We start from the raw sequence: 24,666 nt of genomic DNA on the forward strand, positions 1-24,666 counted from the left end.
GCGGCAAAAGCAGTGGTGCAGCGTTTCTTTTCTTAAGATCTCGCAGCTGCTTGTAAGTATGTCCATCGTTTAAGACGACACAAAACTAGCGTCAGCGGTGCGTCAGTGGGAAGTCGGTGAAGTCGCCATTGGAGCCATAAGCCAGCAGTTACGACACGCGAGTCACTCGCACGCCATGCAGCATGTACTACAACGCTCGGCTGAGGGAGCGGATAGCTCAGTCGGTAGAGCGCTAGACCTTCAACCAAAGGTCCCGTGTTCAAGCCCCCGTCCAGGCGAAAACTAATACACTGTCGTAACGGCTAATGTGCTGGCAACGAAAGCACTACAGAAACGAGTGAGGCCATGTCGCGTTCTGCCGTCAGATTGCATGTAAAGGAGCAGTTGCACTTGTCGGGACACCGCTATGCGACCGGCAGTCGTGGCCGAGTGGTTAAGGCGTCTGACTAGAAATCAGATTCCCTCTGGGAGCGTAGGTTCGAGTCCTACCGACTGCGCTTGTTTTTTGTGTCAAGAGGTGAAGAACATCTCCAACGGAACCGTGAAATGAGCGAATACATGGGAAGCCCTGCGTTCGAGACGCTTGCGAATTTTACAGTTGTCCAGTGAGCGTCGACAAAACACGTAGCTCCTCCGCTGTAGCATATGAGACGTACAAACTGCTGCAATTTGACTTTACATCGTGTGTCAGCTTTCTTCGATAGTCTGTTACGAGCCTAGCGCAATGAGTTTATAGACAGCAGTCAGACGACGTTTAAATAGTAACAGCTCCACGCAACGATTACCCAACAGTAAAGGACATGAGGCAATGTGTCAGTATACGTAGTGGGAGGGGTGCTCACGTAATGTGAGCCCGGATAGCTCAGTCGGTAGAGCATTAGGCTTTTAACCTAAGGGTCCAGGGTTCAAGTCCCTGTTCGGGCGGAAATTTTAATACTTTGGTAGCCGCACGTTTAGTAGCGGTGTAAGCACTACGGAAAAGAACGCAGCTACGCCGTTTCCTGGCACTGCAGTGCTTTAAACGGTAGCAGTTGCATGTGTCGCTAGGGTCTTGCGCTACTGGCAGTCGTGGCCGAGTGGTTAAGGCGTCTGACTCGAAATCAGATTCCCCCTGGGAGCGTAGGTTCGAATCCTACCGGCTGCGTGCGATTTTGCATTAAAACGAGCAGAAATTTTCGCACACATGTGACATGCGTGGGTGAATGCGGATCCAAACCAGTGACACCATTCTCAACAAGACGGAAATTTATGTTTAAGAATACTGTTTCGCGACGGCCGCTGTCTGTTGTGCCTATCGGTTCACCTCGCACGGACGCTAGTACTGCAGAAATCAGTCGCACGCCCACGAACGCGCCCCCGTCCTTTTGTCGCGCCGTCGCCGTGTTCGTGAGTACGCAGATGTGCTTGAAAGTGTAGGACAGAGCGAGCATTCATTTCTTTCTATGAGTCGCAATTCGATTCATTCGAGTGCGGCAAAAGCAGTGGTGCAGCGTTTCTTTTCTTAAGATCTCGCAGCTGCTTGTAAGTATGTCCATCGTTTAAGACGACACAAAACTAGCGTCAGCGGTGCGTCAGTGGGAAGTCGGTGAAGTCGCCATTGGAGCCATAAGCCAGCAGTTACGACACGCGAGTCACTCGCACGCCATGCAGCATGTACTACAACGCTCGGCTGAGGGAGCGGATAGCTCAGTCGGTAGAGCGCTAGACCTTCAACCAAAGGTCCCGTGTTCAAGCCCCCGTCCAGGCGAAAACTAATACACTGTCGTAACGGCTAATGTGCTGGCAACGAAAGCACTACAGAAACGAGTGAGGCCATGTCGCGTTCTGCCGTCAGATTGCATGTAAAGGAGCAGTTGCACTTGTCGGGAGAACACCGCGCTAACGGCAGTCGTGGCCGAGTGGTTAAGGCGTCTGACTAGAAATCAGATTCCCTCTGGGAGCGTAGGTTCGAGTCCTACCGACTGCGCTTGTTTTTTGTGTCAAGAGGTGAAGAACATCTCCAACGGAACCGTGAAATGAGCGAATACATGGGAAGCCCTGCGTTCGAGACGCTTGCGAATTTTACAGTTGTCCAGTGAGCGTCGACAAAACACGTAGCTCCTCCGCTGTAGCATATGAGACGTACAAACTGCTGCAATTTGACTTTACATCGTGTGTCAGCTTTCTTCGATAGTCTGTTACGAGCCTAGCGCAATGAGTTTATAGACAGCAGTCAGACGACGTTTAAATAGTAACAGCTCCACGCAACGATTACCCAACAGTAAAGGACATGAGGCAATGTGTCAGTATACGTAGTGGGAGGGGTGCTCACGTAATGTGAGCCCGGATAGCTCAGTCGGTAGAGCATTAGGCTTTTAACCTAAGGGTCCAGGGTTCAAGTCCCTGTTCGGGCGGAAATTTTAATACTTTGGTAGCCGCACGTTTAGTAGCGGTGTAAGCACTACGGAAAAGAACGCAGCTACGCCGTTTCCTGGCACTGCAGTGCTTTAAACGGTAGCAGTTGCATGTGTCGCTAGGGTCTTGCGCTACTGGCAGTCGTGGCCGAGTGGTTAAGGCGTCTGACTCGAAATCAGATTCCCCCTGGGAGCGTAGGTTCGAATCCTACCGGCTGCGTGCGATTTTGCATTAAAACGAGCAGAAATTTTCGCACACATGTGACATGCGTGGGTGAATGCGGATCCAAACCAGTGACACCATTCTCAACAAGACGGAAATTTATGTTTAAGAATACTGTTTCGCGACGGCCGCTGTCTGTTGTGCCTATCGGTTCACCTCGCACGGACGCTAGTACTGCAGAAATCAGTCGCACGCCCACGAACGCGCCCCCGTCCTTTTGTCGCGCCGTCGCCGTGTTCGTGAGTACGCAGATGTGCTTGAAAGTGTAGGACAGAGCGAGCATTCATTTCTTTCTATGAGTCGCAATTCGATTCATTCGAGTGCGGCAAAAGCAGTGGTGCAGCGTTTCTTTTCTTAAGATCTCGCAGCTGCTTGTAAGTATGTCCATCGTTTAAGACGACACAAAACTAGCGTCAGCGGTGCGTCAGTGGGAAGTCGGTGAAGTCGCCATTGGAGCCATAAGCCAGCAGTTACGACACGCGAGTCACTCGCACGCCATGCAGCATGTACTACAACGCTCGGCTGAGGGAGCGGATAGCTCAGTCGGTAGAGCGCTAGACCTTCAACCAAAGGTCCCGTGTTCAAGCCCCCGTCCAGGCGAAAACTAATACACTGTCGTAACGGCTAATGTGCTGGCAACGAAAGCACTACAGAAACGAGTGAGGCCATGTCGCGTTCTGCCGTCAGATTGCATGTAAAGGAGCAGTTGCACTTGTCGGGACACCGCTATGCGACCGGCAGTCGTGGCCGAGTGGTTAAGGCGTCTGACTAGAAATCAGATTCCCTCTGGGAGCGTAGGTTCGAGTCCTACCGACTGCGCTTGTTTTTTGTGTCAAGAGGTGAAGAACATCCCCAACGGAACCGTGAAATGAGCGAATACATGGGAAGCCCTGCGTTCGAGACGCTTGCGAATTTTACAGTTGTCCAGTGAGCGTCGACAAAACACGTAGCTCCTCCGCTGTAGCATATGAGACGTACAAACTGCTGCAATTTGACTTTACATCGTGTGTCAGCTTTCTTCGATAGTCTGTTACGAGCCTAGCGCAATGAGTTTATAGACAGCAGTCAGACGACGTTTAAATAGTAACAGCTCCACGCAACGATTACCCAACAGTAAAGGACATGAGGCAATGTGTCAGTATACGTAGTGGGAGGGGTGCTCACGTAATGTGAGCCCGGATAGCTCAGTCGGTAGAGCATTAGGCTTTTAACCTAAGGGTCCAGGGTTCAAGTCCCTGTTCGGGCGGAAATTTTAATACTTTGGTAGCCGCACGTTTAGTAGCGGTGTAAGCACTACGGAAAAGAACGCAGCTACGCCGTTTCCTGGCACTGCAGTGCTTTAAACGGTAGCAGTTGCATGTGTCGCTAGGGTCTTGCGCTACTGGCAGTCGTGGCCGAGTGGTTAAGGCGTCTGACTCGAAATCAGATTCCCACTGGGAGCGTAGGTTCGAATCCTACCGGCTGCGTGCGATTTTGCATTAAAACGAGCAGAAATTTTCGCACACATGTGACATGCGTGGGTGAATGCGGATCCAAACCAGTGACACCATTCTCAACAAGACGGAAATTTATGTTTAAGAATACTGTTTCGCGACGGCCGCTGTCTGTTGTGCCTATCGGTTCACCTCGCACGGACGCTAGTACTGCAGAAATCAGTCGCACGCCCACGAACGCGCCCCCGTCCTTTTGTCGCGCCGTCGCCGTGTTCGTGAGTACGCAGATGTGCTTGAAAGTGTAGGACAGAGCGAGCATTCATTTCTTTCTATGAGTCGCAATTCGATTCATTCGAGTGCGGCAAAAGCAGTGGTGCAGCGTTTCTTTTCTTAAGATCTCGCAGCTGCTTGTAAGTATGTCCATCGTTTAAGACGACACAAAACTAGCGTCAGCGGTGCGTCAGTGGGAAGTCGGTGAAGTCGCCATTGGAGCCATAAGCCAGCAGTTACGACACGCGAGTCACTCGCACGCCATGCAGCATGTACTACAACGCTCGGCTGAGGGAGCGGATAGCTCAGTCGGTAGAGCGCTAGACCTTCAACCAAAGGTCCCGTGTTCAAGCCCCCGTCCAGGCGAAAACTAATACACTGTCGTAACGGCTAATGTGCTGGCAACGAAAGCACTACAGAAACGAGTGAGGCCATGTCGCGTTCTGCCGTCAGATTGCATGTAAAGGAGCAGTTGCACTTGTCGGGAGAACACCGCGCTAACGGCAGTCGTGGCCGAGTGGTTAAGGCGTCTGACTAGAAATCAGATTCCCTCTGGGAGCGTAGGTTCGAGTCCTACCGACTGCGCTTGTTTTTTGTGTCAAGAGGTGAAGAACATCTCCAACGGAACCGTGAAATGAGCGAATACATGGGAAGCCCTGCGTTCGAGACGCTTGCGAATTTTACAGTTGTCCAGTGAGCGTCGACAAAACACGTAGCTCCTCCGCTGTAGCATATGAGACGTACAAACTGCTGCAATTTGACTTTACATCGTGTGTCAGCTTTCTTCGATAGTCTGTTACGAGCCTAGCGCAATGAGTTTATAGACAGCAGTCAGACGACGTTTAAATAGTAACAGCTCCACGCAACGATTACCCAACAGTAAAGGACATGAGGCAATGTGTCAGTATACGTAGTGGGAGGGGTGCTCACGTAATGTGAGCCCGGATAGCTCAGTCGGTAGAGCATTAGGCTTTTAACCTAAGGGTCCAGGGTTCAAGTCCCTGTTCGGGCGGAAATTTTAATACTTTGGTAGCCGCACGTTTAGTAGCGGTGTAAGCACTACGGAAAAGAACGCAGCTACGCCGTTTCCTGGCACTGCAGTGCTTTAAACGGTAGCAGTTGCATGTGTCGCTAGGGTCTTGCGCTACTGGCAGTCGTGGCCGAGTGGTTAAGGCGTCTGACTCGAAATCAGATTCCCCCTGGGAGCGTAGGTTCGAATCCTACCGGCTGCGTGCGATTTTGCATTAAAACGAGCAGAAATTTTCGCACACATGTGACATGCGTGGGTGAATGCGGATCCAAACCAGTGACACCATTCTCAACAAGACGGAAATTTATGTTTAAGAATACTGTTTCGCGACGGCCGCTGTCTGTTGTGCCTATCGGTTCACCTCGCACGGACGCTAGTACTGCAGAAATCAGTCGCACGCCCACGAACGCGCCCCCGTCCTTTTGTCGCGCCGTCGCCGTGTTCGTGAGTACGCAGATGTGCTTGAAAGTGTAGGACAGAGCGAGCATTCATTTCTTTCTATGAGTCGCAATTCGATTCATTCGAGTGCGGCAAAAGCAGTGGTGCAGCGTTTCTTTTCTTAAGATCTCGCAGCTGCTTGTAAGTATGTCCATCGTTTAAGACGACACAAAACTAGCGTCAGCGGTGCGTCAGTGGGAAGTCGGTGAAGTCGCCATTGGAGCCATAAGCCAGCAGTTACGACACGCGAGTCACTCGCACGCCATGCAGCATGTACTACAACGCTCGGCTGAGGGAGCGGATAGCTCAGTCGGTAGAGCGCTAGACCTTCAACCAAAGGTCCCGTGTTCAAGCCCCCGTCCAGGCGAAAACTAATACACTGTCGTAACGGCTAATGTGCTGGCAACGAAAGCACTACAGAAACGAGTGAGGCCATGTCGCGTTCTGCCGTCAGATTGCATGTAAAGGAGCAGTTGCACTTGTCGGGACACCGCTATGCGACCGGCAGTCGTGGCCGAGTGGTTAAGGCGTCTGACTAGAAATCAGATTCCCTCTGGGAGCGTAGGTTCGAGTCCTACCGACTGCGCTTGTTTTTTGTGTCAAGAGGTGAAGAACATCTCCAACGGAACCGTGAAATGAGCGAATACATGGGAAGCCCTGCGTTCGAGACGCTTGCGAATTTTACAGTTGTCCAGTGAGCGTCGACAAAACACGTAGCTCCTCCGCTGTAGCATATGAGACGTACAAACTGCTGCAATTTGACTTTACATCGTGTGTCAGCTTTCTTCGATAGTCTGTTACGAGCCTAGCGCAATGAGTTTATAGACAGCAGTCAGACGACGTTTAAATAGTAACAGCTCCACGCAACGATTACCCAACAGTAAAGGACATGAGGCAATGTGTCAGTATACGTAGTGGGAGGGGTGCTCACGTAAAGTGAGCCCGGATAGCTCAGTCGGTAGAGCATTAGGCTTTTAACCTAAGGGTCCAGGGTTCAAGTCCCTGTTCGGGCGGAAATTTTAATACTTTGGTAGCCGCACGTCTAGTAGCGGTGTAAGCACTACGGAAAAGAACGCAGCTACGCCGTTTCCTGGCACTGCAGTGCTTTAAACGGTAGTAGTTGCATGTGTCGCTAGGGTCTTGCGCTACTGGCAGTCGTGGCCGAGTGGTTAAGGCGTCTGACTCGAAATCAGATTCCCCCTGGGAGCGTAGGTTCGAATCCTACCGGCTGCGTGCGATTTTGCATTAAAACGAGCAGAAATTTTCGCACACATGTGACATGCGTGGGTGAATGCGGATCCAAACCAGTGACACCATTCTCAACAAGACGGAAATTTATGTTTAAGAATACTGTTTCGCGACGGCCGCTGTCTGTTGTGCCTATCGGTTCACCTCGCACGGACGCTAGTACTGCAGAAATCAGTCGCACGCCCACGAACGCGCCCCCGTCCTTTTGTCGCGCCGTCGCCGTGTTCGTGAGTACGCAGATGTGCTTGAAAGTGTAGGACAGAGCGAGCATTCATTTCTTTCTATGAGTCGCAATTCGATTCATTCGAGTGCGGCAAAAGCAGTGGTGCAGCGTTTCTTTTCTTAAGATCTCGCAGCTGCTTGTAAGTATGTCCATCGTTTAAGACGACACAAAACTAGCGTCAGCGGTGCGTCAGTGGGAAGTCGGTGAAGTCGCCATTGGAGCCATAAGCCAGCAGTTACGACACGCGAGTCACTCGCACGCCATGCAGCATGTACTACAACGCTCGGCTGAGGGAGCGGATAGCTCAGTCGGTAGAGCGCTAGACCTTCAACCAAAGGTCCCGTGTTCAAGCCCCCGTCCAGGCGAAAACTAATACACTGTCGTAACGGCTAATGTGCTGGCAACGAAAGCACTACAGAAACGAGTGAGGCCATGTCGCGTTCTGCCGTCAGATTGCATGTAAAGGAGCAGTTGCACTTGTCGGGACACCGCTATGCGACCGGCAGTCGTGGCCGAGTGGTTAAGGCGTCTGACTAGAAATCAGATTCCCTCTGGGAGCGTAGGTTCGAGTCCTACCGACTGCGCTTGTTTTTTGTGTCAAGAGGTGAAGAACATCTCCAACGGAACCGTGAAATGAGCGAATACATGGGAAGCCCTGCGTTCGAGACGCTTGCGAATTTTACAGTTGTCCAGTGAGCGTCGACAAAACACGTAGCTCCTCCGCTGTAGCATATGAGACGTACAAACTGCTGCAATTTGACTTTACATCGTGTGTCAGCTTTCTTCGATAGTCTGTTACGAGCCTAGCGCAATGAGTTTATAGACAGCAGTCAGACGACGTTTAAATAGTAACAGCTCCACGCAACGATTACCCAACAGTAAAGGACATGAGGCAATGTGTCAGTATACGTAGTGGGAGGGGTGCTCACGTAATGTGAGCCCGGATAGCTCAGTCGGTAGAGCATTAGGCTTTTAACCTAAGGGTCCAGGGTTCAAGTCCCTGTTCGGGCGGAAATTTTAATACTTTGGTAGCCGCACGTTTAGTAGCGGTGTAAGCACTACGGAAAAGAACGCAGCTACGCCGTTTCCTGGCACTGCAGTGCTTTAAACGGTAGCAGTTGCATGTGTCGCTAGGGTCTTGCGCTACTGGCAGTCGTGGCCGAGTGGTTAAGGCGTCTGACTCGAAATCAGATTCCCCCTGGGAGCGTAGGTTCGAATCCTACCGGCTGCGTGCGATTTTGCATTAAAACGAGCAGAAATTTTCGCACACATGTGACATGCGTGGGTGAATGCGGATCCAAACCAGTGACACCATTCTCAACAAGACGGAAATTTATGTTTAAGAATACTGTTTCGCGACGGCCGCTGTCTGTTGTGCCTATCGGTTCACCTCGCACGGACGCTAGTACTGCAGAAATCAGTCGCACGCCCACGAACGCGCCCCCGTCCTTTTGTCGCGCCGTCGCCGTGTTCGTGAGTACGCAGATGTGCTTGAAAGTGTAGGACAGAGCGAGCATTCATTTCTTTCTATGAGTCGCAATTCGATTCATTCGAGTGCGGCAAAAGCAGTGGTGCAGCGTTTCTTTTCTTAAGATCTCGCAGCTGCTTGTAAGTATGTCCATCGTTTAAGACGACACAAAACTAGCGTCAGCGGTGCGTCAGTGGGAAGTCGGTGAAGTCGCCATTGGAGCCATAAGCCAGCAGTTACGACACGCGAGTCACTCGCACGCCATGCAGCATGTACTACAACGCTCGGCTGAGGGAGCGGATAGCTCAGTCGGTAGAGCGCTAGACCTTCAACCAAAGGTCCCGTGTTCAAGCCCCCGTCCAGGCGAAAACTAATACACTGTCGTAACGGCTAATGTGCTGGCAACGAAAGCACTACAGAAACGAGTGAGGCCATGTCGCGTTCTGCCGTCAGATTGCATGTAAAGGAGCAGTTGCACTTGTCGGGACACCGCTATGCGACCGGCAGTCGTGGCCGAGTGGTTAAGGCGTCTGACTAGAAATCAGATTCCCTCTGGGAGCGTAGGTTCGAGTCCTACCGACTGCGCTTGTTTTTTGTGTCAAGAGGTGAAGAACATCTCCAACGGAACCGTGAAATGAGCGAATACATGGGAAGCCCTGCGTTCGAGACGCTTGCGAATTTTACAGTTGTCCAGTGAGCGTCGACAAAACACGTAGCTCCTCCGCTGTAGCATATGAGACGTACAAACTGCTGCAATTTGACTTTACATCGTGTGTCAGCTTTCTTCGATAGTCTGTTACGAGCCTAGCGCAATGAGTTTATAGACAGCAGTCAGACGACGTTTAAATAGTAACAGCTCCACGCAACGATTACCCAACAGTAAAGGACATGAGGCAATGTGTCAGTATACGTAGTGGGAGGGGTGCTCACGTAAAGTGAGCCCGGATAGCTCAGTCGGTAGAGCATTAGGCTTTTAACCTAAGGGTCCAGGGTTCAAGTCCCTGTTCGGGCGGAAATTTTAATACTTTGGTAGCCGCACGTCTAGTAGCGGTGTAAGCACTACGGAAAAGAACGCAGCTACGCCGTTTCCTGGCACTGCAGTGCTTTAAACGGTAGTAGTTGCATGTGTCGCTAGGGTCTTGCGCTACTGGCAGTCGTGGCCGAGTGGTTAAGGCGTCTGACTCGAAATCAGATTCCCCCTGGGAGCGTAGGTTCGAATCCTACCGGCTGCGTGCGATTTTGCATTAAAACGAGCAGAAATTTTCGCACACATGTGACATGCGTGGGTGAATGCGGATCCAAACCAGTGACACCATTCTCAACAAGACGGAAATTTATGTTTAAGAATACTGTTTCGCGACGGCCGCTGTCTGTTGTGCCTATCGGTTCACCTCGCACGGACGCTAGTACTGCAGAAATCAGTCGCACGCCCACGAACGCGCCCCCGTCCTTTTGTCGCGCCGTCGCCGTGTTCGTGAGTACGCAGATGTGCTTGAAAGTGTAGGACAGAGCGAGCATTCATTTCTTTCTATGAGTCGCAATTCGATTCATTCGAGTGCGGCAAAAGCAGTGGTGCAGCGTTTCTTTTCTTAAGATCTCGCAGCTGCTTGTAAGTATGTCCATCGTTTAAGACGACACAAAACTAGCGTCAGCGGTGCGTCAGTGGGAAGTCGGTGAAGTCGCCATTGGAGCCATAAGCCAGCAGTTACGACACGCGAGTCACTCGCACGCCATGCAGCATGTACTACAACGCTCGGCTGAGGGAGCGGATAGCTCAGTCGGTAGAGCGCTAGACCTTCAACCAAAGGTCCCGTGTTCAAGCCCCCGTCCAGGCGAAAACTAATACACTGTCGTAACGGCTAATGTGCTGGCAACGAAAGCACTACAGAAACGAGTGAGGCCATGTCGCGTTCTGCCGTCAGATTGCATGTAAAGGAGCAGTTGCACTTGTCGGGACACCGCTATGCGACCGGCAGTCGTGGCCGAGTGGTTAAGGCGTCTGACTAGAAATCAGATTCCCTCTGGGAGCGTAGGTTCGAGTCCTACCGACTGCGCTTGTTTTTTGTGTCAAGAGGTGAAGAACATCTCCAACGGAACCGTGAAATGAGCGAATACATGGGAAGCCCTGCGTTCGAGACGCTTGCGAATTTTACAGTTGTCCAGTGAGCGTCGACAAAACACGTAGCTCCTCCGCTGTAGCATATGAGACGTACAAACTGCTGCAATTTGACTTTACATCGTGTGTCAGCTTTCTTCGATAGTCTGTTACGAGCCTAGCGCAATGAGTTTATAGACAGCAGTCAGACGACGTTTAAATAGTAACAGCTCCACGCAACGATTACCCAACAGTAAAGGACATGAGGCAATGTGTCAGTATACGTAGTGGGAGGGGTGCTCACGTAATGTGAGCCCGGATAGCTCAGTCGGTAGAGCATTAGGCTTTTAACCTAAGGGTCCAGGGTTCAAGTCCCTGTTCGGGCGGAAATTTTAATACTTTGGTAGCCGCACGTTTAGTAGCGGTGTAAGCACTACGGAAAAGAACGCAGCTACGCCGTTTCCTGGCACTGCAGTGCTTTAAACGGTAGCAGTTGCATGTGTCGCTAGGGTCTTGCGCTACTGGCAGTCGTGGCCGAGTGGTTAAGGCGTCTGACTCGAAATCAGATTCCCCCTGGGAGCGTAGGTTCGAATCCTACCGGCTGCGTGCGATTTTGCATTAAAACGAGCAGAAATTTTCGCACACATGTGACATGCGTGGGTGAATGCGGATCCAAACCAGTGACACCATCCTCAACAAGACGGAAATTTATGTTTAAGAATACTGTTTCGCGACGGCCGCTGTCTGTTGTGCCTATCGGTTCACCTCGCACGGACGCTAGTACTGCAGAAATCAGTCGCACGCCCACGAACGCGCCCCCGTCCTTTTGTCGCGCCGTCGCCGTGTTCGTGAGTACGCAGATGTGCTTGAAAGTGTAGGACAGAGCGAGCATTCATTTCTTTCTATGAGTCGCAATTCGATTCATTCGAGTGCGGCAAAAGCAGTGGTGCAGCGTTTCTTTTCTTAAGATCTCGCAGCTGCTTGTAAGTATGTCCATCGTTTAAGACGACACAAAACTAGCGTCAGCGGTGCGTCAGTGGGAAGTCGGTGAAGTCGCCATTGGAGCCATAAGCCAGCAGTTACGACACGCGAGTCACTCGCACGCCATGCAGCATGTACTACAACGCTCGGCTGAGGGAGCGGATAGCTCAGTCGGTAGAGCGCTAGACCTTCAACCAAAGGTCCCGTGTTCAAGCCCCCGTCCAGGCGAAAACTAATACACTGTCGTAACGGCTAATGTGCTGGCAACGAAAGCACTACAGAAACGAGTGAGGCCATGTCGCGTTCTGCCGTCAGATTGCATGTAAAGGAGCAGTTGCACTTGTCGGGACACCGCTATGCGACCGGCAGTCGTGGCCGAGTGGTTAAGGCGTCTGACTAGAAATCAGATTCCCTCTGGGAGCGTAGGTTCGAGTCCTACCGACTGCGCTTGTTTTTTGTGTCAAGAGGTGAAGAACATCTCCAACGGAACCGTGAAATGAGCGAATACATGGGAAGCCCTGCGTTCGAGACGCTTGCGAATTTTACAGTTGTCCAGTGAGCGTCGACAAAACACGTAGCTCCTCCGCTGTAGCATATGAGACGTACAAACTGCTGCAATTTGACTTTACATCGTGTGTCAGCTTTCTTCGATAGTCTGTTACGAGCCTAGCGCAATGAGTTTATAGACAGCAGTCAGACGACGTTTAAATAGTAACAGCTCCACGCAACGATTACCCAACAGTAAAGGACATGAGGCAATGTGTCAGTATACGTAGTGGGAGGGGTGCTCACGTAATGTGAGCCCGGATAGCTCAGTCGGTAGAGCATTAGGCTTTTAACCTAAGGGTCCAGGGTTCAAGTCCCTGTTCGGGCGGAAATTTTAATACTTTGGTAGCCGCACGTTTAGTAGCGGTGTAAGCACTACGGAAAAGAACGCAGCTACGCCGTTTCCTGGCACTGCAGTGCTTTAAACGGTAGCAGTTGCATGTGTCGCTAGGGTCTTGCGCTACTGGCAGTCGTGGCCGAGTGGTTAAGGCGTCTGACTCGAAATCAGATTCCCCCTGGGAGCGTAGGTTCGAATCCTACCGGCTGCGTGCGATTTTGCATTAAAACGAGCAGAAATTTTCGCACACATGTGACATGCGTGGGTGAATGCGGATCCAAACCAGTGACACCATTCTCAACAAGACGGAAATTTATGTTTAAGAATACTGTTTCGCGACGGCCGCTGTCTGTTGTGCCTATCGGTTCACCTCGCACGGACGCTAGTACTGCAGAAATCAGTCGCACGCCCACGAACGCGCCCCCGTCCTTTTGTCGCGCCGTCGCCGTGTTCGTGAGTACGCAGATGTGCTTGAAAGTGTAGGACAGAGCGAGCATTCATTTCTTTCTATGAGTCGCAATTCGATTCATTCGAGTGCGGCAAAAGCAGTGGTGCAGCGTTTCTTTTCTTAAGATCTCGCAGCTGCTTGTAAGTATGTCCATCGTTTAAGACGACACAAAACTAGCGTCAGCGGTGCGTCAGTGGGAAGTCGGTGAAGTCGCCATTGGAGCCATAAGCCAGCAGTTACGACACGCGAGTCACTCGCACGCCATGCAGCATGTACTACAACGCTCGGCTGAGGGAGCGGATAGCTCAGTCGGTAGAGCGCTAGACCTTCAACCAAAGGTCCCGTGTTCAAGCCCCCGTCCAGGCGAAAACTAATACACTGTCGTAACGGCTAATGTGCTGGCAACGAAAGCACTACAGAAACGAGTGAGGCCATGTCGCGTTCTGCCGTCAGATTGCATGTAAAGGAGCAGTTGCACTTGTCGGGACACCGCTATGCGACCGGCAGTCGTGGCCGAGTGGTTAAGGCGTCTGACTAGAAATCAGATTCCCTCTGGGAGCGTAGGTTCGAGTCCTACCGACTGCGCTTGTTTTTTGTGTCAAGAGGTGAAGAACATCTCCAACGGAACCGTGAAATGAGCGAATACATGGGAAGCCCTGCGTTCGAGACGCTTGCGAATTTTACAGTTGTCCAGTGAGCGTCGACAAAACACGTAGCTCCTCCGCTGTAGCATATGAGACGTACAAACTGCTGCAATTTGACTTTACATCGTGTGTCAGCTTTCTTCGATAGTCTGTTACGAGCCTAGCGCAATGAGTTTATAGACAGCAGTCAGACGACGTTTAAATAGTAACAGCTCCACGCAACGATTACCCAACAGTAAAGGACATGAGGCAATGTGTCAGTATACGTAGTGGGAGGGGTGCTCACGTAATGTGAGCCCGGATAGCTCAGTCGGTAGAGCATTAGGCTTTTAACCTAAGGGTCCAGGGTTCAAGTCCCTGTTCGGGCGGAAATTTTAATACTTTGGTAGCCGCACGTTTAGTAGCGGTGTAAGCACTACGGAAAAGAACGCAGCTACGCCGTTTCCTGGCACTGCAGTGCTTTAAACGGTAGCAGTTGCATGTGTCGCTAGGGTCTTGCGCTACTGGCAGTCGTGGCCGAGTGGTTAAGGCGTCTGACTCGAAATCAGATTCCCCCTGGGAGCGTAGGTTCGAATCCTACCGGCTGCGTGCGATTTTGCATTAAAACGAGCAGAAATTTTCGCACACATGTGACATGCGTGGGTGAATGCGGATCCAAACCAGTGACACCATTCTCAACAAGACGGAAATTTATGTTTAAGAATACTGTTTCGCGACGGCCGCTGTCTGTTGTGCCTATCGGTTCACCTCGCACGGACGCTAGTACTGCAGAAATCAGTCGCACGCCCACGAACGCGCCCCCGTCCTTTTGTCGCGCCGTCGCCGTGTTCGTGAGTACGCAGATGTGCTTGAAAGTGTAGGACAGAGCGAGCATTCATTTCTTTCTATGAGTCGCAATTCGATTCATTCGAGTGCGGCAAAAGCAGTGGTGCAGCGTTTCTTTTCTTAAGATCTCGCAGCTGCTTGTAAGTATGTCCATCGTTTAAGACGACACAAAACTAGCGTCAGCGGTGCGTCAGTGGGAAGTCGGTGAAGTCGCCATTGGAGCCATAAGCCAGCAGTTACGACACGCGAGTCACTCGCACGCCATGCAGCATGTACTACAACGCTCGGCTGAGGGAGCGGATAGCTCAGTCGGTAGAGCGCTAGACCTTCAACCAAAGGTCCCGTGTTCAAGCCCCCGTCCAGGCGAAAACTAATACACTGTCGTAACGGCTAATGTGCTGGCAACGAAAGCACTACAGAAACGAGTGAGGCCATGTCGCGTTCTGCCGTCAGATTGCATGTAAAGGAGCAGTTGCACTTGTCGGGACACCGCTATGCGACCGGCAGTCGTGGCCGAGTGGTTAAGGCGTCTGACTAGAAATCAGATTCCCTCTGGGAGCGTAGGTTCGAGTCCTACCGACTGCGCTTGTTTTTTGTGTCAAGAGGTGAAGAACATCTCCAACGGAACCGTGAAATGAGCGAATACATGGGAAGCCCTGCGTTCGAGACGCTTGCGAATTTTACAGTTGTCCAGTGAGCGTCGACAAAACACGTAGCTCCTCCGCTGTAGCATATGAGACGTACAAACTGCTGCAATTTGACTTTACATCGTGTGTCAGCTTTCTTCGATAGTCTGTTACGAGCCTAGCGCAATGAGTTTATAGACAGCAGTCAGACGACGTTTAAATAGTAACAGCTCCACGCAACGATTACCCAACAGTAAAGGACATGAGGCAATGTGTCAGTATACGTAGTGGGAGGGGTGCTCACGTAATGTGAGCCCGGATAGCTCAGTCGGTAGAGCATTAGGCTTTTAACCTAAGGGTCCAGGGTTCAAGTCCCTGTTCGGGCGGAAATTTTAATACTTTGGTAGCCGCACGTTTAGTAGCGGTGTAAGCACTACGGAAAAGAACGCAGCTACGCCGTTTCCTGGCACTGCAGTGCTTTAAACGGTAGCAGTTGCATGTGTCGCTAGGGTCTTGCGCTACTGGCAGTCGTGGCCGAGTGGTTAAGGCGTCTGACTCGAAATCAGATTCCCCCTGGGAGCGTAGGTTCGAATCCTACCGGCTGCGTGCGATTTTGCATTAAAACGAGCAGAAATTTTCGCACACATGTGACATGCGTGGGTGAATGCGGATCCAAACCAGTGACACCATTCTCAACAAGACGGAAATTTATGTTTAAGAATACTGTTTCGCGACGGCCGCTGTCTGTTGTGCCTATCGGTTCACCTCGCACGGACGCTAGTACTGCAGAAATCAGTCGCACGCCCACGAACGCGCCCCCGTCCTTTTGTCGCGCCGTCGCCGTGTTCGTGAGTACGCAGATGTGCTTGAAAGTGTAGGACAGAGCGAGCATTCATTTCTTTCTATGAGTCGCAATTCGATTCATTCGAGTGCGGCAAAAGCAGTGGTGCAGCGTTTCTTTTCTTAAGATCTCGCAGCTGCTTGTAAGTATGTCCATCGTTTAAGACGACACAAAACTAGCGTCAGCGGTGCGTCAGTGGGAAGTCGGTGAAGTCGCCATTGGAGCCATAAGCCAGCAGTTACGACACGCGAGTCACTCGCACGCCATGCAGCATGTACTACAACGCTCGGCTGAGGGAGCGGATAGCTCAGTCGGTAGAGCGCTAGACCTTCAACCAAAGGTCCCGTGTTCAAGCCCCCGTCCAGGCGAAAACTAATACACTGTCGTAACGGCTAATGTGCTGGCAACGAAAGCACTACAGAAACGAGTGAGGCCATGTCGCGTTCTGCCGTCAGATTGCATGTAAAGGAGCAGTTGCACTTGTCGGGACACCGCTATGCGACCGGCAGTCGTGGCCGAGTGGTTAAGGCGTCTGACTAGAAATCAGATTCCCTCTGGGAGCGTAGGTTCGAGTCCTACCGACTGCGCTTGTTTTTTGTGTCAAGAGGTGAAGAACATCTCCAACGGAACCGTGAAATGAGCGAATACATGGGAAGCCCTGCGTTCGAGACGCTTGCGAATTTTACAGTTGTCCAGTGAGCGTCGACAAAACACGTAGCTCCTCCGCTGTAGCATATGAGACGTACAAACTGCTGCAATTTGACTTTACATCGTGTGTCAGCTTTCTTCGATAGTCTGTTACGAGCCTAGCGCAATGAGTTTATAGACAGCAGTCAGACGACGTTTAAATAGTAACAGCTCCACGCAACGATTACCCAACAGTAAAGGACATGAGGCAATGTGTCAGTATACGTAGTGGGAGGGGTGCTCACGTAAAGTGAGCCCGGATAGCTCAGTCGGTAGAGCATTAGGCTTTTAACCTAAGGGTCCAGGGTTCAAGTCCCTGTTCGGGCGGAAATTTTAATACTTTGGTAGCCGCACGTCTAGTAGCGGTGTAAGCACTACGGAAAAGAACGCAGCTACGCCGTTTCCTGGCACTGCAGTGCTTTAAACGGTAGTAGTTGCATGTGTCGCTAGGGTCTTGCGCTACTGGCAGTCGTGGCCGAGTGGTTAAGGCGTCTGACTCGAAATCAGATTCCCCCTGGGAGCGTAGGTTCGAATCCTACCGGCTGCGTGCGATTTTGCATTAAAACGAGCAGAAATTTTCGCACACATGTGACATGCGTGGGTGAATGCGGATCCAAACCAGTGACACCATTCTCAACAAGACGGAAATTTATGTTTAAGAATACTGTTTCGCGACGGCCGCTGTCTGTTGTGCCTATCGGTTCACCTCGCACGGACGCTAGTACTGCAGAAATCAGTCGCACGCCCACGAACGCGCCCCCGTCCTTTTGTCGCGCCGTCGCCGTGTTCGTGAGTACGCAGATGTGCTTGAAAGTGTAGGACAGAGCGAGCATTCATTTCTTTCTATGAGTCGCAATTCGATTCATTCGAGTGCGGCAAAAGCAGTGGTGCAGCGTTTCTTTTCTTAAGATCTCGCAGCTGCTTGTAAGTATGTCCATCGTTTAAGACGACACAAAACTAGCGTCAGCGGTGCGTCAGTGGGAAGTCGGTGAAGTCGCCATTGGAGCCATAAGCCAGCAGTTACGACACGCGAGTCACTCGCACGCCATGCAGCATGTACTACAACGCTCGGCTGAGGGAGCGGATAGCTCAGTCGGTAGAGCGCTAGACCTTCAACCAAAGGTCCCGTGTTCAAGCCCCCGTCCAGGCGAAAACTAATACACTGTCGTAACGGCTAATGTGCTGGCAACGAAAGCACTACAGAAACGAGTGAGGCCATGTCGCGTTCTGCCGTCAGATTGCATGTAAAGGAGCAGTTGCACTTGTCGGGACACCGCTATGCGACCGGCAGTCGTGGCCGAGTGGTTAAGGCGTCTGACTAGAAATCAGATTCCCTCTGGGAGCGTAGGTTCGAGTCCTACCGACTGCGCTTGTTTTTTGTGTCAAGAGGTGAAGAACATCTCCAACGGAACCGTGAAATGAGCGAATACATGGGAAGCCCTGCGTTCGAGACGCTTGCGAATTTTACAGTTGTCCAGTGAGCGTCGACAAAACACGTAGCTCCTCCGCTGTAGCATATGAGACGTACAAACTGCTGCAATTTGACTTTACATCGTGTGTCAGCTTTCTTCGATAGTCTGTTACGAGCCTAGCGCAATGAGTTTATAGACAGCAGTCAGACGACGTTTAAATAGTAACAGCTCCACGCAACGATTACCCAACAGTAAAGGACATGAGGCAATGTGTCAGTATACGTAGTGGGAGGGGTGCTCACGTAATGTGAGCCCGGATAGCTCAGTCGGTAGAGCATTAGGCTTTTAACCTAAGGGTCCAGGGTTCAAGTCCCTGTTCGGGCGGAAATTTTAATACTTTGGTAGCCGCACGTTTAGTAGCGGTGTAAGCACTACGGAAAAGAACGCAGCTACGCCGTTTCCTGGCACTGCAGTGCTTTAAACGGTAGCAGTTGCATGTGTCGCTAGGGTCTTGCGCTACTGGCAGTCGTGGCCGAGTGGTTAAGGCGTCTGACTCGAAATCAGATTCCCCCTGGGAGCGTAGGTTCGAATCCTACCGGCTGCGTGCGATTTTGCATTAAAACGAGCAGAAATTTTCGCACACATGTGACATGCGTGGGTGAATGCGGATCCAAACCAGTGACACCATCCTCAACAAGACGGAAATTTATGTTTAAGAATACTGTTTCGCGACGGCCGCTGTCTGTTGTGCCTATCGGTTCACCTCGCACGGACGCTAGTACTGCAGAAATCAGTCGCACGCCCACGAACGCGCCCCCGTCCTTTTGTCGCGCCGTCGCCGTGTTCGTGAGTACGCAGATGTGCTTGAAAGTGTAGGACAGAGCGAGCATTCATTTCTTTCTATGAGTCGCAATTCGATTCATTCGAGTGCGGCAAAAGCAGTGGTGCAGCGTTTCTTTTCTTAAGATCTCGCAGCTGCTTGTAAGTATGTCCATCGTTTAAGACGACACAAAACTAGCGTCAGCGGTGCGTCAGTGGGAAGTCGGTGAAGTCGCCATTGGAGCCATAAGCCAGCAGTTACGACACGCGAGTCACTCGCACGCCATGCAGCATGTACTACAACGCTCGGCTGAGGGAGCGGATAGCTCAGTCGGTAGAGCGCTAGACCTTCAACCAAAGGTCCCGTGTTCAAGCCCCCGTCCAGGCGAAAACTAATACACTGTCGTAACGGCTAATGTGCTGGCAACGAAAGCACTACAGAAACGAGTGAGGCCATGTCGCGTTCTGCCGTCAGATTGCATGTAAAGGAGCAGTTGCACTTGTCGGGACACCGCTATGCGACCGGCAGTCGTGGCCGAGTGGTTAAGGCGTCTGACTAGAAATCAGATTCCCTCTGGGAGCGTAGGTTCGAGTCCTACCGACTGCGCTTGTTTTTTGTGTCAAGAGGTGAAGAACATCTCCAACGGAACCGTGAAATGAGCGAATACATGGGAAGCCCTGCGTTCGAGACGCTTGCGAATTTTACAGTTGTCCAGTGAGCGTCGACAAAACACGTAGCTCCTCCGCTGTAGCATATGAGACGTACAAACTGCTGCAATTTGACTTTACATCGTGTGTCAGCTTTCTTCGATAGTCTGTTACGAGCCTAGCGCAATGAGTTTATAGACAGCAGTCAGACGACGTTTAAATAGTAACAGCTCCACGCAACGATTACCCAACAGTAAAGGACATGAGGCAATGTGTCAGTATACGTAGTGGGAGGGGTGCTCACGTAATGTGAGCCCGGATAGCTCAGTCGGTAGAGCATTAGGCTTTTAACCTAAGGGTCCAGGGTTCAAGTCCCTGTTCGGGCGGAAATTTTAATACTTTGGTAGCCGCACGTTTAGTAGCGGTGTAAGCACTACGGAAAAGAACGCAGCTACGCCGTTTCCTGGCACTGCAGTGCTTTAAACGGTAGCAGTTGCATGTGTCGCTAGGGTCTTGCGCTACTGGCAGTCGTGGCCGAGTGGTTAAGGCGTCTGACTCGAAATCAGATTCCCCCTGGGAGCGTAGGTTCGAATCCTACCGGCTGCGTGCGATTTTGCATTAAAACGAGCAGAAATTTTCGCACACATGTGACATGCGTGGGTGAATGCGGATCCAAACCAGTGACACCATTCTCAACAAGACGGAAATTTATGTTTAAGAATACTGTTTCGCGACGGCCGCTGTCTGTTGTGCCTATCGGTTCACCTCGCACGGACGCTAGTACTGCAGAAATCAGTCGCACGCCCACGAACGCGCCCCCGTCCTTTTGTCGCGCCGTCGCCGTGTTCGTGAGTACGCAGATGTGCTTGAAAGTGTAGGACAGAGCGAGCATTCATTTCTTTCTATGAGTCGCAATTCGATTCATTCGAGTGCGGCAAAAGCAGTGGTGCAGCGTTTCTTTTCTTAAGATCTCGCAGCTGCTTGTAAGTATGTCCATCGTTTAAGACGACACAAAACTAGCGTCAGCGGTGCGTCAGTGGGAAGTCGGTGAAGTCGCCATTGGAGCCATAAGCCAGCAGTTACGACACGCGAGTCACTCGCACGCCATGCAGCATGTACTACAACGCTCGGCTGAGGGAGCGGATAGCTCAGTCGGTAGAGCGCTAGACCTTCAACCAAAGGTCCCGTGTTCAAGCCCCCGTCCAGGCGAAAACTAATACACTGTCGTAACGGCTAATGTGCTGGCAACGAAAGCACTACAGAAACGAGTGAGGCCATGTCGCGTTCTGCCGTCAGATTGCATGTAAAGGAGCAGTTGCACTTGTCGGGACACCGCTATGCGACCGGCAGTCGTGGCCGAGTGGTTAAGGCGTCTGACTAGAAATCAGATTCCCTCTGGGAGCGTAGGTTCGAGTCCTACCGACTGCGCTTGTTTTTTGTGTCAAGAGGTGAAGAACATCTCCAACGGAACCGTGAAATGAGCGAATACATGGGAAGCCCTGCGTTCGAGACGCTTGCGAATTTTACAGTTGTCCAGTGAGCGTCGACAAAACACGTAGCTCCTCCGCTGTAGCATATGAGACGTACAAACTGCTGCAATTTGACTTTACATCGTGTGTCAGCTTTCTTCGATAGTCTGTTACGAGCCTAGCGCAATGAGTTTATAGACAGCAGTCAGACGACGTTTAAATAGTAACAGCTCCACGCAACGATTACCCAACAGTAAAGGACATGAGGCAATGTGTCAGTATACGTAGTGGGAGGGGTGCTCACGTAATGTGAGCCCGGATAGCTCAGTCGGTAGAGCATTAGGCTTTTAACCTAAGGGTCCAGGGTTCAAGTCCCTGTTCGGGCGGAAATTTTAATACTTTGGTAGCCGCACGTTTAGTAGCGGTGTAAGCACTACGGAAAAGAACGCAGCTACGCCGTTTCCTGGCACTGCAGTGCTTTAAACGGTAGCAGTTGCATGTGTCGCTAGGGTCTTGCGCTACTGGCAGTCGTGGCCGAGTGGTTAAGGCGTCTGACTCGAAATCAGATTCCCCCTGGGAGCGTAGGTTCGAATCCTACCGGCTGCGTGCGATTTTGCATTAAAACGAGCAGAAATTTTCGCACACATGTGACATGCGTGGGTGAATGCGGATCCAAACCAGTGACACCATTCTCAACAAGACGGAAATTTATGTTTAAGAATACTGTTTCGCGACGGCCGCTGTCTGTTGTGCCTATCGGTTCACCTCGCACGGACGCTAGTACTGCAGAAATCAGTCGCACGCCCACGAACGCGCCCCCGTCCTTTTGTCGCGCCGTCGCCGTGTTCGTGAGTACGCAGATGTGCTTGAAAGTGTAGGACAGAGCGAGCATTCATTTCTTTCTATGAGTCGCAATTCGATTCATTCGAGTGCGGCAAAAGCAGTGGTGCAGCGTTTCTTTTCTTAAGATCTCGCAGCTGCTTGTAAGTATGTCCATCGTTTAAGACGACACAAAACTAGCGTCAGCGGTGCGTCAGTGGGAAGTCGGTGAAGTCGCCATTGGAGCCATAAGCCAGCAGTTACGACACGCGAGTCACTCGCACGCCATGCAGCATGTACTACAACGCTCGGCTGAGGGAGCGGATAGCTCAGTCGGTAGAGCGCTAGACCTTCAACCAAAGGTCCCGTGTTCAAGCCCCCGTCCAGGCGAAAACTAATACACTGTCGTAACGGCTAATGTGCTGGCAACGAAAGCACTACAGAAACGAGTGAGGCCATGTCGCGTTCTGCCGTCAGATTGCATGTAAAGGAGCAGTTGCACTTGTCGGGACACCGCTATGCGACCGGCAGTCGTGGCCGAGTGGTTAAGGCGTCTGACTAGAAATCAGATTCCCTCTGGGAGCGTAGGTTCGAGTCCTACCGACTGCGCTTGTTTTTTGTGTCAAGAGGTGAAGAACATCTCCAACGGAACCGTGAAATGAGCGAATACATGGGAAGCCCTGCGTTCGAGACGCTTGCGAATTTTACAGTTGTCCAGTGAGCGTCGACAAAACACGTAGCTCCTCCGCTGTAGCATATGAGACGTACAAACTGCTGCAATTTGACTTTACATCGTGTGTCAGCTTTCTTCGATAGTCTGTTACGAGCCTAGCGCAATGAGTTTATAGACAGCAGTCAGACGACGTTTAAATAGTAACAGCTCCACGCAACGATTACCCAACAGTAAAGGACATGAGGCAATGTGTCAGTATACGTAGTGGGAGGGGTGCTCACGTAATGTGAGCCCGGATAGCTCAGTCGGTAGAGCATTAGGCTTTTAACCTAAGGGTCCAGGGTTCAAGTCCCTGTTCGGGCGGAAATTTTAATACTTTGGTAGCCGCACGTTTAGTAGCGGTGTAAGCACTACGGAAAAGAACGCAGCTACGCCGTTTCCTGGCACTGCAGTGCTTTAAACGGTAGCAGTTGCATGTGTCGCTAGGGTCTTGCGCTACTGGCAGTCGTGGCCGAGTGGTTAAGGCGTCTGACTCGAAATCAGATTCCCCCTGGGAGCGTAGGTTCGAATCCTACCGGCTGCGTGCGATTTTGCATTAAAACGAGCAGAAATTTTCGCACACATGTGACATGCGTGGGTGAATGCGGATCCAAACCAGTGACACCATTCTCAACAAGACGGAAATTTATGTTTAAGAATACTGTTTCGCGACGGCCGCTGTCTGTTGTGCCTATCGGTTCACCTCGCACGGACGCTAGTACTGCAGAAATCAGTCGCACGCCCACGAACGCGCCCCCGTCCTTTTGTCGCGCCGTCGCCGTGTTCGTGAGTACGCAGATGTGCTTGAAAGTGTAGGACAGAGCGAGCATTCATTTCTTTCTATGAGTCGCAATTCGATTCATTCGAGTGCGGCAAAAGCAGTGGTGCAGCGTTTCTTTTCTTAAGATCTCGCAGCTGCTTGTAAGTATGTCCATCGTTTAAGACGACACAAAACTAGCGTCAGCGGTGCGTCAGTGGGAAGTCGGTGAAGTCGCCATTGGAGCCATAAGCCAGCAGTTACGACACGCGAGTCACTCGCACGCCATGCAGCATGTACTACAACGCTCGGCTGAGGGAGCGGATAGCTCAGTCGGTAGAGCGCTAGACCTTCAACCAAAGGTCCCGTGTTCAAGCCCCCGTCCAGGCGAAAACTAATACACTGTCGTAACGGCTAATGTGCTGGCAACGAAAGCACTACAGAAACGAGTGAGGCCATGTCGCGTTCTGCCGTCAGATTGCATGTAAAGGAGCAGTTGCACTTGTCGGGACACCGCTATGCGACCGGCAGTCGTGGCCGAGTGGTTAAGGCGTCTGACTAGAAATCAGATTCCCTCTGGGAGCGTAGGTTCGAGTCCTACCGACTGCGCTTGTTTTTTGTGTCAAGAGGTGAAGAACATCTCCAACGGAACCGTGAAATGAGCGAATACATGGGAAGCCCTGCGTTCGAGACGCTTGCGAATTTTACAGTTGTCCAGTGAGCGTCGACAAAACACGTAGCTCCTCCGCTGTAGCATATGAGACGTACAAACTGCTGCAATTTGACTTTACATCGTGTGTCAGCTTTCTTCGATAGTCTGTTACGAGCCTAGCGCAATGAGTTTATAGACAGCAGTCAGACGACGTTTAAATAGTAACAGCTCCACGCAACGATTACCCAACAGTAAAGGACATGAGGCAATGTGTCAGTATACGTAGTGGGAGGGGTGCTCACGTAATGTGAGCCCGGATAGCTCAGTCGGTAGAGCATTAGGCTTTTAACCTAAGGGTCCAGGGTTCAAGTCCCTGTTCGGGCGGAAATTTTAATACTTTGGTAGCCGCACGTTTAGTAGCGGTGTAAGCACTACGGAAAAGAACGCAGCTACGCCGTTTCCTGGCACTGCAGTGCTTTAAACGGTAGCAGTTGCATGTGTCGCTAGGGTCTTGCGCTACTGGCAGTCGTGGCCGAGTGGTTAAGGCGTCTGACTCGAAATCAGATTCCCCCTGGGAGCGTAGGTTCGAATCCTACCGGCTGCGTGCGATTTTGCATTAAAA

General features: G+C 51.4%; 51 non-coding genes across 51 annotated transcripts; all 51 read left to right on the forward strand.

The window, feature by feature from the left end:
* Positions 1-415: 415 nt before the first annotated feature.
* Trnas-aga lies at positions 416-497 on the forward strand. Its single transcript has one exon. It is a non-coding gene; the product is annotated as a tRNA-Ser (tRNA).
* A 354-nt stretch (positions 498-851) lies between these two features.
* On the forward strand, positions 852-924 carry Trnak-uuu. The gene has a single exon. It is a non-coding gene; the product is annotated as a tRNA-Lys (tRNA).
* A 138-nt stretch (positions 925-1,062) lies between these two features.
* Trnas-cga lies at positions 1,063-1,144 on the forward strand. The gene has a single exon. It is a non-coding gene; the product is annotated as a tRNA-Ser (tRNA).
* Positions 1,145-1,884: 740 nt separating this feature from the next.
* Trnas-aga lies at positions 1,885-1,966 on the forward strand. The gene has a single exon. It is a non-coding gene; the product is annotated as a tRNA-Ser (tRNA).
* Positions 1,967-2,320: 354 nt separating this feature from the next.
* On the forward strand, positions 2,321-2,393 carry Trnak-uuu. Its single transcript has one exon. It is a non-coding gene; the product is annotated as a tRNA-Lys (tRNA).
* A 138-nt stretch (positions 2,394-2,531) lies between these two features.
* Trnas-cga lies at positions 2,532-2,613 on the forward strand. Its single transcript has one exon. It is a non-coding gene; the product is annotated as a tRNA-Ser (tRNA).
* A 740-nt stretch (positions 2,614-3,353) lies between these two features.
* Positions 3,354-3,435, forward strand: Trnas-aga. Its single transcript has one exon. It is a non-coding gene; the product is annotated as a tRNA-Ser (tRNA).
* Positions 3,436-3,789: 354 nt separating this feature from the next.
* Trnak-uuu lies at positions 3,790-3,862 on the forward strand. Its single transcript has one exon. It is a non-coding gene; the product is annotated as a tRNA-Lys (tRNA).
* Positions 3,863-4,000: 138 nt separating this feature from the next.
* Positions 4,001-4,082, forward strand: Trnas-cga. The gene has a single exon. It is a non-coding gene; the product is annotated as a tRNA-Ser (tRNA).
* Positions 4,083-4,822: 740 nt separating this feature from the next.
* On the forward strand, positions 4,823-4,904 carry Trnas-aga. Its single transcript has one exon. It is a non-coding gene; the product is annotated as a tRNA-Ser (tRNA).
* Positions 4,905-5,258: 354 nt separating this feature from the next.
* On the forward strand, positions 5,259-5,331 carry Trnak-uuu. The gene has a single exon. It is a non-coding gene; the product is annotated as a tRNA-Lys (tRNA).
* A 138-nt stretch (positions 5,332-5,469) lies between these two features.
* Trnas-cga lies at positions 5,470-5,551 on the forward strand. Its single transcript has one exon. It is a non-coding gene; the product is annotated as a tRNA-Ser (tRNA).
* Positions 5,552-6,291: 740 nt separating this feature from the next.
* Trnas-aga lies at positions 6,292-6,373 on the forward strand. The gene has a single exon. It is a non-coding gene; the product is annotated as a tRNA-Ser (tRNA).
* A 354-nt stretch (positions 6,374-6,727) lies between these two features.
* Trnak-uuu lies at positions 6,728-6,800 on the forward strand. Its single transcript has one exon. It is a non-coding gene; the product is annotated as a tRNA-Lys (tRNA).
* A 138-nt stretch (positions 6,801-6,938) lies between these two features.
* Trnas-cga lies at positions 6,939-7,020 on the forward strand. The gene has a single exon. It is a non-coding gene; the product is annotated as a tRNA-Ser (tRNA).
* A 740-nt stretch (positions 7,021-7,760) lies between these two features.
* Trnas-aga lies at positions 7,761-7,842 on the forward strand. The gene has a single exon. It is a non-coding gene; the product is annotated as a tRNA-Ser (tRNA).
* Positions 7,843-8,196: 354 nt separating this feature from the next.
* Positions 8,197-8,269, forward strand: Trnak-uuu. The gene has a single exon. It is a non-coding gene; the product is annotated as a tRNA-Lys (tRNA).
* A 138-nt stretch (positions 8,270-8,407) lies between these two features.
* Trnas-cga lies at positions 8,408-8,489 on the forward strand. The gene has a single exon. It is a non-coding gene; the product is annotated as a tRNA-Ser (tRNA).
* A 740-nt stretch (positions 8,490-9,229) lies between these two features.
* On the forward strand, positions 9,230-9,311 carry Trnas-aga. Its single transcript has one exon. It is a non-coding gene; the product is annotated as a tRNA-Ser (tRNA).
* A 354-nt stretch (positions 9,312-9,665) lies between these two features.
* Trnak-uuu lies at positions 9,666-9,738 on the forward strand. The gene has a single exon. It is a non-coding gene; the product is annotated as a tRNA-Lys (tRNA).
* Positions 9,739-9,876: 138 nt separating this feature from the next.
* Positions 9,877-9,958, forward strand: Trnas-cga. The gene has a single exon. It is a non-coding gene; the product is annotated as a tRNA-Ser (tRNA).
* Positions 9,959-10,698: 740 nt separating this feature from the next.
* Positions 10,699-10,780, forward strand: Trnas-aga. Its single transcript has one exon. It is a non-coding gene; the product is annotated as a tRNA-Ser (tRNA).
* A 354-nt stretch (positions 10,781-11,134) lies between these two features.
* On the forward strand, positions 11,135-11,207 carry Trnak-uuu. The gene has a single exon. It is a non-coding gene; the product is annotated as a tRNA-Lys (tRNA).
* A 138-nt stretch (positions 11,208-11,345) lies between these two features.
* Trnas-cga lies at positions 11,346-11,427 on the forward strand. Its single transcript has one exon. It is a non-coding gene; the product is annotated as a tRNA-Ser (tRNA).
* Positions 11,428-12,167: 740 nt separating this feature from the next.
* On the forward strand, positions 12,168-12,249 carry Trnas-aga. The gene has a single exon. It is a non-coding gene; the product is annotated as a tRNA-Ser (tRNA).
* A 354-nt stretch (positions 12,250-12,603) lies between these two features.
* On the forward strand, positions 12,604-12,676 carry Trnak-uuu. Its single transcript has one exon. It is a non-coding gene; the product is annotated as a tRNA-Lys (tRNA).
* A 138-nt stretch (positions 12,677-12,814) lies between these two features.
* On the forward strand, positions 12,815-12,896 carry Trnas-cga. Its single transcript has one exon. It is a non-coding gene; the product is annotated as a tRNA-Ser (tRNA).
* A 740-nt stretch (positions 12,897-13,636) lies between these two features.
* On the forward strand, positions 13,637-13,718 carry Trnas-aga. The gene has a single exon. It is a non-coding gene; the product is annotated as a tRNA-Ser (tRNA).
* Positions 13,719-14,072: 354 nt separating this feature from the next.
* Positions 14,073-14,145, forward strand: Trnak-uuu. The gene has a single exon. It is a non-coding gene; the product is annotated as a tRNA-Lys (tRNA).
* Positions 14,146-14,283: 138 nt separating this feature from the next.
* Trnas-cga lies at positions 14,284-14,365 on the forward strand. Its single transcript has one exon. It is a non-coding gene; the product is annotated as a tRNA-Ser (tRNA).
* Positions 14,366-15,105: 740 nt separating this feature from the next.
* On the forward strand, positions 15,106-15,187 carry Trnas-aga. Its single transcript has one exon. It is a non-coding gene; the product is annotated as a tRNA-Ser (tRNA).
* A 354-nt stretch (positions 15,188-15,541) lies between these two features.
* Positions 15,542-15,614, forward strand: Trnak-uuu. The gene has a single exon. It is a non-coding gene; the product is annotated as a tRNA-Lys (tRNA).
* A 138-nt stretch (positions 15,615-15,752) lies between these two features.
* On the forward strand, positions 15,753-15,834 carry Trnas-cga. The gene has a single exon. It is a non-coding gene; the product is annotated as a tRNA-Ser (tRNA).
* A 740-nt stretch (positions 15,835-16,574) lies between these two features.
* On the forward strand, positions 16,575-16,656 carry Trnas-aga. Its single transcript has one exon. It is a non-coding gene; the product is annotated as a tRNA-Ser (tRNA).
* A 354-nt stretch (positions 16,657-17,010) lies between these two features.
* On the forward strand, positions 17,011-17,083 carry Trnak-uuu. Its single transcript has one exon. It is a non-coding gene; the product is annotated as a tRNA-Lys (tRNA).
* Positions 17,084-17,221: 138 nt separating this feature from the next.
* Trnas-cga lies at positions 17,222-17,303 on the forward strand. The gene has a single exon. It is a non-coding gene; the product is annotated as a tRNA-Ser (tRNA).
* Positions 17,304-18,043: 740 nt separating this feature from the next.
* On the forward strand, positions 18,044-18,125 carry Trnas-aga. Its single transcript has one exon. It is a non-coding gene; the product is annotated as a tRNA-Ser (tRNA).
* Positions 18,126-18,479: 354 nt separating this feature from the next.
* On the forward strand, positions 18,480-18,552 carry Trnak-uuu. Its single transcript has one exon. It is a non-coding gene; the product is annotated as a tRNA-Lys (tRNA).
* Positions 18,553-18,690: 138 nt separating this feature from the next.
* Positions 18,691-18,772, forward strand: Trnas-cga. The gene has a single exon. It is a non-coding gene; the product is annotated as a tRNA-Ser (tRNA).
* A 740-nt stretch (positions 18,773-19,512) lies between these two features.
* On the forward strand, positions 19,513-19,594 carry Trnas-aga. Its single transcript has one exon. It is a non-coding gene; the product is annotated as a tRNA-Ser (tRNA).
* A 354-nt stretch (positions 19,595-19,948) lies between these two features.
* Positions 19,949-20,021, forward strand: Trnak-uuu. Its single transcript has one exon. It is a non-coding gene; the product is annotated as a tRNA-Lys (tRNA).
* A 138-nt stretch (positions 20,022-20,159) lies between these two features.
* Positions 20,160-20,241, forward strand: Trnas-cga. The gene has a single exon. It is a non-coding gene; the product is annotated as a tRNA-Ser (tRNA).
* A 740-nt stretch (positions 20,242-20,981) lies between these two features.
* Positions 20,982-21,063, forward strand: Trnas-aga. The gene has a single exon. It is a non-coding gene; the product is annotated as a tRNA-Ser (tRNA).
* A 354-nt stretch (positions 21,064-21,417) lies between these two features.
* Positions 21,418-21,490, forward strand: Trnak-uuu. The gene has a single exon. It is a non-coding gene; the product is annotated as a tRNA-Lys (tRNA).
* Positions 21,491-21,628: 138 nt separating this feature from the next.
* Trnas-cga lies at positions 21,629-21,710 on the forward strand. The gene has a single exon. It is a non-coding gene; the product is annotated as a tRNA-Ser (tRNA).
* A 740-nt stretch (positions 21,711-22,450) lies between these two features.
* Trnas-aga lies at positions 22,451-22,532 on the forward strand. Its single transcript has one exon. It is a non-coding gene; the product is annotated as a tRNA-Ser (tRNA).
* Positions 22,533-22,886: 354 nt separating this feature from the next.
* On the forward strand, positions 22,887-22,959 carry Trnak-uuu. Its single transcript has one exon. It is a non-coding gene; the product is annotated as a tRNA-Lys (tRNA).
* Positions 22,960-23,097: 138 nt separating this feature from the next.
* Positions 23,098-23,179, forward strand: Trnas-cga. The gene has a single exon. It is a non-coding gene; the product is annotated as a tRNA-Ser (tRNA).
* A 740-nt stretch (positions 23,180-23,919) lies between these two features.
* On the forward strand, positions 23,920-24,001 carry Trnas-aga. Its single transcript has one exon. It is a non-coding gene; the product is annotated as a tRNA-Ser (tRNA).
* A 354-nt stretch (positions 24,002-24,355) lies between these two features.
* On the forward strand, positions 24,356-24,428 carry Trnak-uuu. Its single transcript has one exon. It is a non-coding gene; the product is annotated as a tRNA-Lys (tRNA).
* Positions 24,429-24,566: 138 nt separating this feature from the next.
* Trnas-cga lies at positions 24,567-24,648 on the forward strand. Its single transcript has one exon. It is a non-coding gene; the product is annotated as a tRNA-Ser (tRNA).
* The last annotated feature ends 18 nt before the right edge of the window (positions 24,649-24,666 follow it).

The sequence above is a fragment of the Schistocerca americana genome, unplaced genomic scaffold (assembly GCF_021461395.2).
Source record: "Schistocerca americana isolate TAMUIC-IGC-003095 unplaced genomic scaffold, iqSchAmer2.1 HiC_scaffold_178, whole genome shotgun sequence".
In the NCBI taxonomy this organism is placed as follows: domain Eukaryota; kingdom Metazoa; phylum Arthropoda; class Insecta; order Orthoptera; family Acrididae; genus Schistocerca; species Schistocerca americana.